Genomic DNA, 7,474 nt, shown 5'->3' on the forward strand with positions numbered 1-7,474 from the left:
TGTCATGGTCGTGTTATAGTTATTAAAACTTGTTTTCATGAGCTTATTGTAAGAATTTGCCTATTTTTACAAGATATGTAGTTCGTTAAGTTTTGAATAAATGAATGGTTAAATTTGAACACTTTTTAAAGTTGTAGTTATCGGACTTCGTTTATGTATAATATATATATATATATATATATATATATATATATATATATATATATATATATATATATATATATATGTTCAAATACCTCAGATGTACCTCAGATGCAGAAGCCTTGTGTTATCAGACTCGGACATCGTTTATATACATCCCCCATGCAGGATAGGGATTAGATCAATCATATAACGCACCCCCAAAAAGGTCCAGTAACAACCCTTGATATACCTTAGATGCAGAAGCCTTGTGTTCGTTGGCGATGGAAACTCACAACGGACACACTAACTCCCCAGTAGGCATATCAAAACCCCTAGTGAAAGATCAAGATACAAAGGACCGACTTACGCCCGAGTCAAATAACACAGGAGCAGGAAAAGAGTTCACTAAGAATGTACCTACCAGGGTTGTGTACTGGAGATTTTTGGGGTGCGTTATCTAAAAAAACAATAAACAGATACATACCAGACGAAATTTGGAGCTGCTCTGACCTCCTCGGAAGCGAGCTCGAAAGCATGACCTCGAGCCATCGAGGGCTTCGCCCTCCCCTGGCACCCATCGGTGATCCTCAAGGTAGCTAGCGCCTAGGCTTGCGCCAGCTTGGCGGTGAACAATGGAAAGTTGTCCTTCATATGGCCAACCTGATTACCGTGATAGAAAATCCTGGAACTTGGAACTTGTATTGACTGGTTGCAATCCCTCGCATAGAGCCCCTCCTTGCCACACTTATGGCATACACTGACTGATCGACAGCCCCCTTCATTCACCTTTCTGTACTTCCCACAAGTAGGCCCCTCTACCCTCCAGATCTAGTGTCGGTGACCTTGAACCGCTTCTGCGCAGGCTGTGACTACACCGGGGCTGGTCTCTGCTCCCTCATATGGAGCTCCATCTCAATCTCACACCGCCTGGACTCCTACAACTCCAATAAAGAACAATAATGTTGACTGGATACAAATTGTCTGATATCTGTCTTCAAAATGCTCAAGTAACGGGACATGTAAGCTTGATCAGAAGCAGGAAAATCAGGACAAAATGTGGCCCTCTCTATAAACATCTTGGTGATTTTCGTCACCAACTCAGTTTCCTGTCTTAAATCCAAGTTCTCCTGGGCCATCCTCTCACGCTCCACCAGTGGCACATACCTAGAACGCAACAACTCCGAGAACTGCTCCCAAGTCACAAAAGCTCTCTGCTCAGAAGAATACAAGCAAGTAACAAATATCCATTAATCCTTCGCTCTGGATCGCAAAAGTTTCAGAGCCAACTTGATCCTCTGGTCTGCTGGGCAAGAGCAAGTGAAGAAACACCCCTATATGACAGACAGCTACCCTATGACGATGATCGGATCTTGAACTCCATAAAAATTCAGGGGCTTCGTATTGTCAAAGTCCTGATACTAAAAGGCTCTCCCAGCACTAATCCCTATAGCCGCAATGGCTGCGGTGCCTCCAGCAACAACAGCCGTAGATAAAGCAGCATAATGTTCATCAAAATACTCCACCATGGCAATCTAAATAGACACAAACATCTCTAGCAACAATGCTCGAAAATGAGCAACAACCTCCTCCTGAAGGATCTCCCTAATCCTTGTCCTCGTACACAGTTGAACCATTTTGGCCACCTGTCCCTGATCCTGATCTGGATCCTACCTTCGAATGTCGTGTCATCACCATACTGAAAATAATCTAGGGAGATATCAGATAACATGCATATCATATTAGGGGAACCAACTCCCAACAAATCCTAGGGGTTGTGACTTCCTGATTAAGTGTATGGTTCCTGTGCTTTCAGTAGTATGGGCATATACTACCTTCCACAACTACTCGTATTTGTCTCAAGGGTCATCACAACAACCCAAACAATACATATTAGAAAACTGATAGACTAAATCCTCATTCCCTGGAGGAAGGCTAAACATCACGAATCTGGTCGGCTAACCCCACACAAGTCATCCATGAAACTTCCACCAACCCTACAACACTCGTGTATGCTAATCACACATTACAATGGACCCTATAGACAGTCAGATATCTAATCCTATCATAATTCCTTCATCAAACAAGAACAAAAAATAGATAGGCTATAGAATCATAGTTATGTATAACTATGATGCATACACTATGCAGCGACAGTAATGATGTCAATTTCAAATAAGAAAGAACCCTAGGCTATCAGACATCATATAATCAGGCAATTCTATCATGCAATTCCTGAAGATCCCTAGCCTATGACTAGCATGTTGTTCTAACATAACACAAGATCAAATAACATTGTGGTAATTTGGGGTCTATTTACTGGCTCCGGCTGATCGTACACATCGAATCCTCTTTGATTAGTTTGAAAACAATTTGAAATTCATTTTTAAAATCCTTTTCCTTAGTTTGAGAATGGATTCACACATGTATTCCTCTAATGCACTCAAACCAAGGCTCTAACAACCACTTGTAACATCCATAAAAGTCATGATAAATTTAAACTTTTTAAAACCAACCAGTTTCACAAATTGTTTACAATGATAGTTTTCGGAATATGTTCAACATCATAGTCTCCTAAAATCATAAGTCAAAAACATGAGGATGTGTACGCTTATATTTTCGCCTTCCCGTGATAATCCGAAGTACCTGAAACATAACCCAAAATTATAAGCCAACGCTTAGCGAGATCCCCCAAAGCACCAACACATAATATAAGCATAATACAGACAGCATGCATACAAAGACTTCAGCCTTACTAGAACGCCCCATCAGCCTACAGTCTATCTAGTATGCTCATAGAACCTTCAGCATGACTGGTAGGCCTCATCGGACCTTCAGCCTATCCGGAACGTTCTCTGGGCCTTCGGACTAACTGGTATGCCTCTCAGGCATGCAGAGTATCATGGACGCCCTCGGTCTGTTGGCCTTTAGTCTACAATAGTCCGTCTCAACCAAACAACACACAAACCATGTCGACATATACATAACAAATAAGCATACATATAACCAACCAATAGACAATCAGACAAATCTTACAAATCACTAACCATAACATCATCCTATATACCAGAAAAGAGCTCTAACAAATCATTATAGCATACCAACATACGATAAACTAGGATAACAATCCAATGGTTCGGCCTTGCTGCTTTTGACCCAAAAGTACAGTGAGGAATAATCACCTCGCAAACTGAACAGAAGTTGAGTAGGTCTCGACTCCAAATCTCGGCTCTATAAGCGACATCTATTCCCACCAAATGACCAATTTCCATCCAAATCCCAAAATACCCTCAATGTCAAACTTGGTCAAAGTCAACTGTCAAACCAACTAGGTCAACTGAATCAACCCAGCCGAGCCAACCCAACCAATTCAACCCAGGTTGCGTACACAAGGCACACTTTGGAGGTATGTTGTGTGACATCCCCAAAATCTCGGCCAGAAAAGACCGGTTTCATTTATGCTTTTTGTGACAACCCAAAATTTCCATTATGAACAAACCACATCAATCCAATAGAAGTTAGAATAGTTACAGTGAAATTCCAGACTTTGAGTATAAGTTTGGCAGTTTTTCAGGATTTACACTTAAGGAAATATCAGGAGAGTGGATGCACCAAGGTTTCGTGCAACACTATTATTCCGATACTCTATGATATTAGAGTTCATTCCGAGAATAAAAATATTTTCTGCCAAAAATCCCAGGACTATATATAGAAAACTTAACCATATTGGTTCATTAGTTACATTTCCATTTAGAGAAAAGTCAAAATTCTCTCTCACGGATCGTCGGGTTTTTATCCCAAATCGTGAGTACTTGGGGAGTAAACTCCATTTTAAAGGCTAAAAGTGTCCCAATGTCCCTCAAAGCCTCGGATCTCAAACTAGAAGCCTATATTGCATGTTTTGGACACAAAACAATTAGGAATCAATGGTGAAAGTGAGTTCACAGCCAAGGATGTTCCAGGGTCGTGAACTCCATTTTTGATTGCCAAAGTGCCCTAAATGCCTTCATTGAGCCAAGAGACTATCATAGCACATTACCTTGATGAGTCTAGGACCCAAAACAATCAAAATACCAACACCTATGGGTGTTCACGGCCGCAAACACATGGCCAAATGGTTCATGGGCCGAAAACTCAATATTAGGGGTGTTTTGATGCCACAAACACTTCCTAAGGCTTAGGCTTGAATTTAGACGTGTACCTTAAAGTGTTTAAAGCCTAGAAAACATAAGGAATCACAAGTATTAAGGAGTTTATGGCCAAGACAAGTTCTTGGGCCGTAAACCCCTATAAAAGGGTGAAATGACACCCAAACACTTGTTTAAGCCTTGAAACAATTTACCACTAGAGTTGTATTAATTCTAAGCTTCATTTAGAGACCTTATTGTGATTTTACGGCCATGAGTTTACTCCCGTGGGCTGTAAAATCCAAAGCATATGGTCATTAGACCAAAAACTCTCGTACGAGGCCTTGCACTCCTTTGTTGCAACCCAGTAGCCTCCTAGTACTTGACCAAAAGTGTTTTCCTCGCATAAAAATGCTTATACTTGTATAATTAGTGTTTTAATCACTAATTATTTATGTACATATGTCTTCATATATAATTAGGGTCATTGTGTGTGTCTAAAGTCTTCACTTGACACCAAGCACTTGTCCGATCCTTCCTAACGATAACAGTCCGTTCAATTCCAATCACTTACGACATGTGAGTTCATACACCTTAATTAATGTTTTAAACTATTTTTAAATGTTTTATGGGGGGATACAAGTAGAATTATGCTAATTATTATATCAATCACATGTGATTAATAAGCAACATTCAAATGATTAGCTACTCATTAGCCGTTTTACCAAACAGTTTCCTTCAGATGTTTTTCATAAACACTTTATATGTTTAAAACTCCTTATTAAACTGTACATTTTACACTATATATTACATTTCAAACTTATTTACAATTGTGTATCAAACAAATGTTTCTTTGTACTAAACCGTTTTATCAAACTGATGCCTTCAAAACCATTTTATAGATCGACATCAAGTCGATCTTTTCTTAGAAAATATTTATGTTAAAAAGTTTTACAAAACTTGTTTTATACCTTTTTATTATAAATTGCATGCCTATATATGTATAATTATATAAGAAATGTTTAAAGGACTTAGGAAGGCTATCCACCTTATTTCCTTTTCCTTGATTTGGATGTGGTCTGGTGGGATATCAGGTACCGTCCTAAGGTCGTTTAAATATTAGTTATATATCATGTGTACATATATGGTCATAAAGGTCCTTCCAGTTCATCCAATGCCCTTAGGTAGCAAGGGTATACATCCATGTTCATACTTACTAGTTAGATTACTAGTAAACTACCATAGGGGTAGTTTAGGAAGATACTAGAACTATTACTAGAACACAATATCATACTATGAGTCAGTTCATTCATGAGTCAATACTTACTACTATGAGAACATATACAACTATACTAGAGAAGAACATATACAACTATACTAGGAAGAGAACATATACAAAGATACTAGAACAAGTAACATTACATACTTTTACATGATTACGCTTACATGAGCAAACACACATAAATACGTTTACAATTGTGATTCGCTGTATCGGAGCATGCCTTAAATGACATGGCCCGAGTTGTAGCCAAAATTCTCTTGGAGGGAGAGCATGAGTTTGCGTATAGATCTATACTGGATTGACTATCCTACACCTTGCTGCTAGCTACAGCCGGACCTACAGGTCTGCGGGTGCCAAACGTCATTTCGTTTTACGACCATTCGTATGTCGTTGTTACCAGTCGATAGTATGGTGCAATTAATCACATAATACCTTAATATAAATCCGGTTTAAGGTTGTTAGTACAACAGTAGTTCCTATAATACAACACTACAGTACTTCATTAATTTCCCTTTTTCATATATTTAGTGATCATTTCACTTAAACATTTAATGTAAAAACTATATTTTGATAATGATAGTTACACTTGGGAAAATTACAAACTTTTACAAGAAACGAACATTGAGAACAGTTAAGTCTTGGTAGAAGACACCTTTATATAAAGTAGGAATCATAGGGATTTTGAGGGTTTTTCAAACGTTTACAGTTGTTTTACAAACATTTTTATACGTACATTTCATCTACATTTTTCCATACTTACAGTCCATTTACAAACAATTTCTTACATACAAATTTAAACACTAAAATACTTATGATCTCACCAGCTTCAAAGCTGATACTCGCTTTCAAAATTACTTGTATCCTCAGGTCATCTATAGATAGGTACAGATGCAAGGTTTAGAGAAGATGGAGCTCGCTCAAGACTCATCTCTCATTTTGATTTCTGCTTTAGTGTTTATCAAAATTTGACAGAACACACTTGTATAATAATTCTATTATTAATGCAATGGATGATGTTGTTGCTTGTTTGCTACTTTACATTGTTGTGATACTGTACATGACGTCCTTCTCCCCAGAACGTTTCCACCGTTCTTGGTTTTGGGGTGTGACAGATTGGTATCAGAGCATTGTTATAGTGAATTAAGTATATCAACCCATAAAAGATATACTAACTATAAACCCATTGGGATTAAAAATACTCTGAGCAAGAGTTTATACTTTAAATAATAAAATATTTAATATAGTATACGTGCCTGCATTCATACTAAGATCAGTGTCACTAGGACAGTGCAAAAGAATTACGATTGTTGGACAACACAAGTGGGCTTAGAGACATATGGTTAAAACTAGGAAGATATAGCATGATCACCTATATTATCCAAGGGTTGACTAGCATGTGCCTAAGTTTAATTGTGTGGTTGCAACAATGCTAAAATCTTACCAACCCTACCACAATGAGAACAGTAGAGCATAACATTAAACTTAAAATACTATAGGAGTATTTGGTGTTACTATAAGTACTTCATACTTGAGAACTAAAACAAGATCTTCATTACTATGTTGATAGTTGCTAAGTGGATACACTAAGGCTATATGTAATTAGGATGTTATAGACTTAGAATCTATGAAAAAATTTCTTTACCCCTATTCTGTGTAAAATTTGGAGTTAAGGTCACTTATTCGAAGGTCTATCCTGTTTAAATTACATATAACTGGTATGCACTTCACAAATAGCGACGTAACTAATGAAGATTTTTCTAAATAATTATCTAGATAGTTCGTCTAATAATTATTTTCTTACCCCAATTCTCGCGTAGATAACATGGTCGGACTCCATCCCCACGAAAACTTGTTCCTTTCGAATGAGGTCATTGTTGGATGGTTTGAAGAAGAACCAGATAATGATCATCCGATCCCTCTGAATGATCACCATGTTGAAGACCTT

The sequence above is a fragment of the Lactuca sativa genome, chromosome 3, assembly GCF_002870075.4.
Source record: "Lactuca sativa cultivar Salinas chromosome 3, Lsat_Salinas_v11, whole genome shotgun sequence".
Classification (NCBI taxonomy): domain Eukaryota; kingdom Viridiplantae; phylum Streptophyta; class Magnoliopsida; order Asterales; family Asteraceae; genus Lactuca; species Lactuca sativa.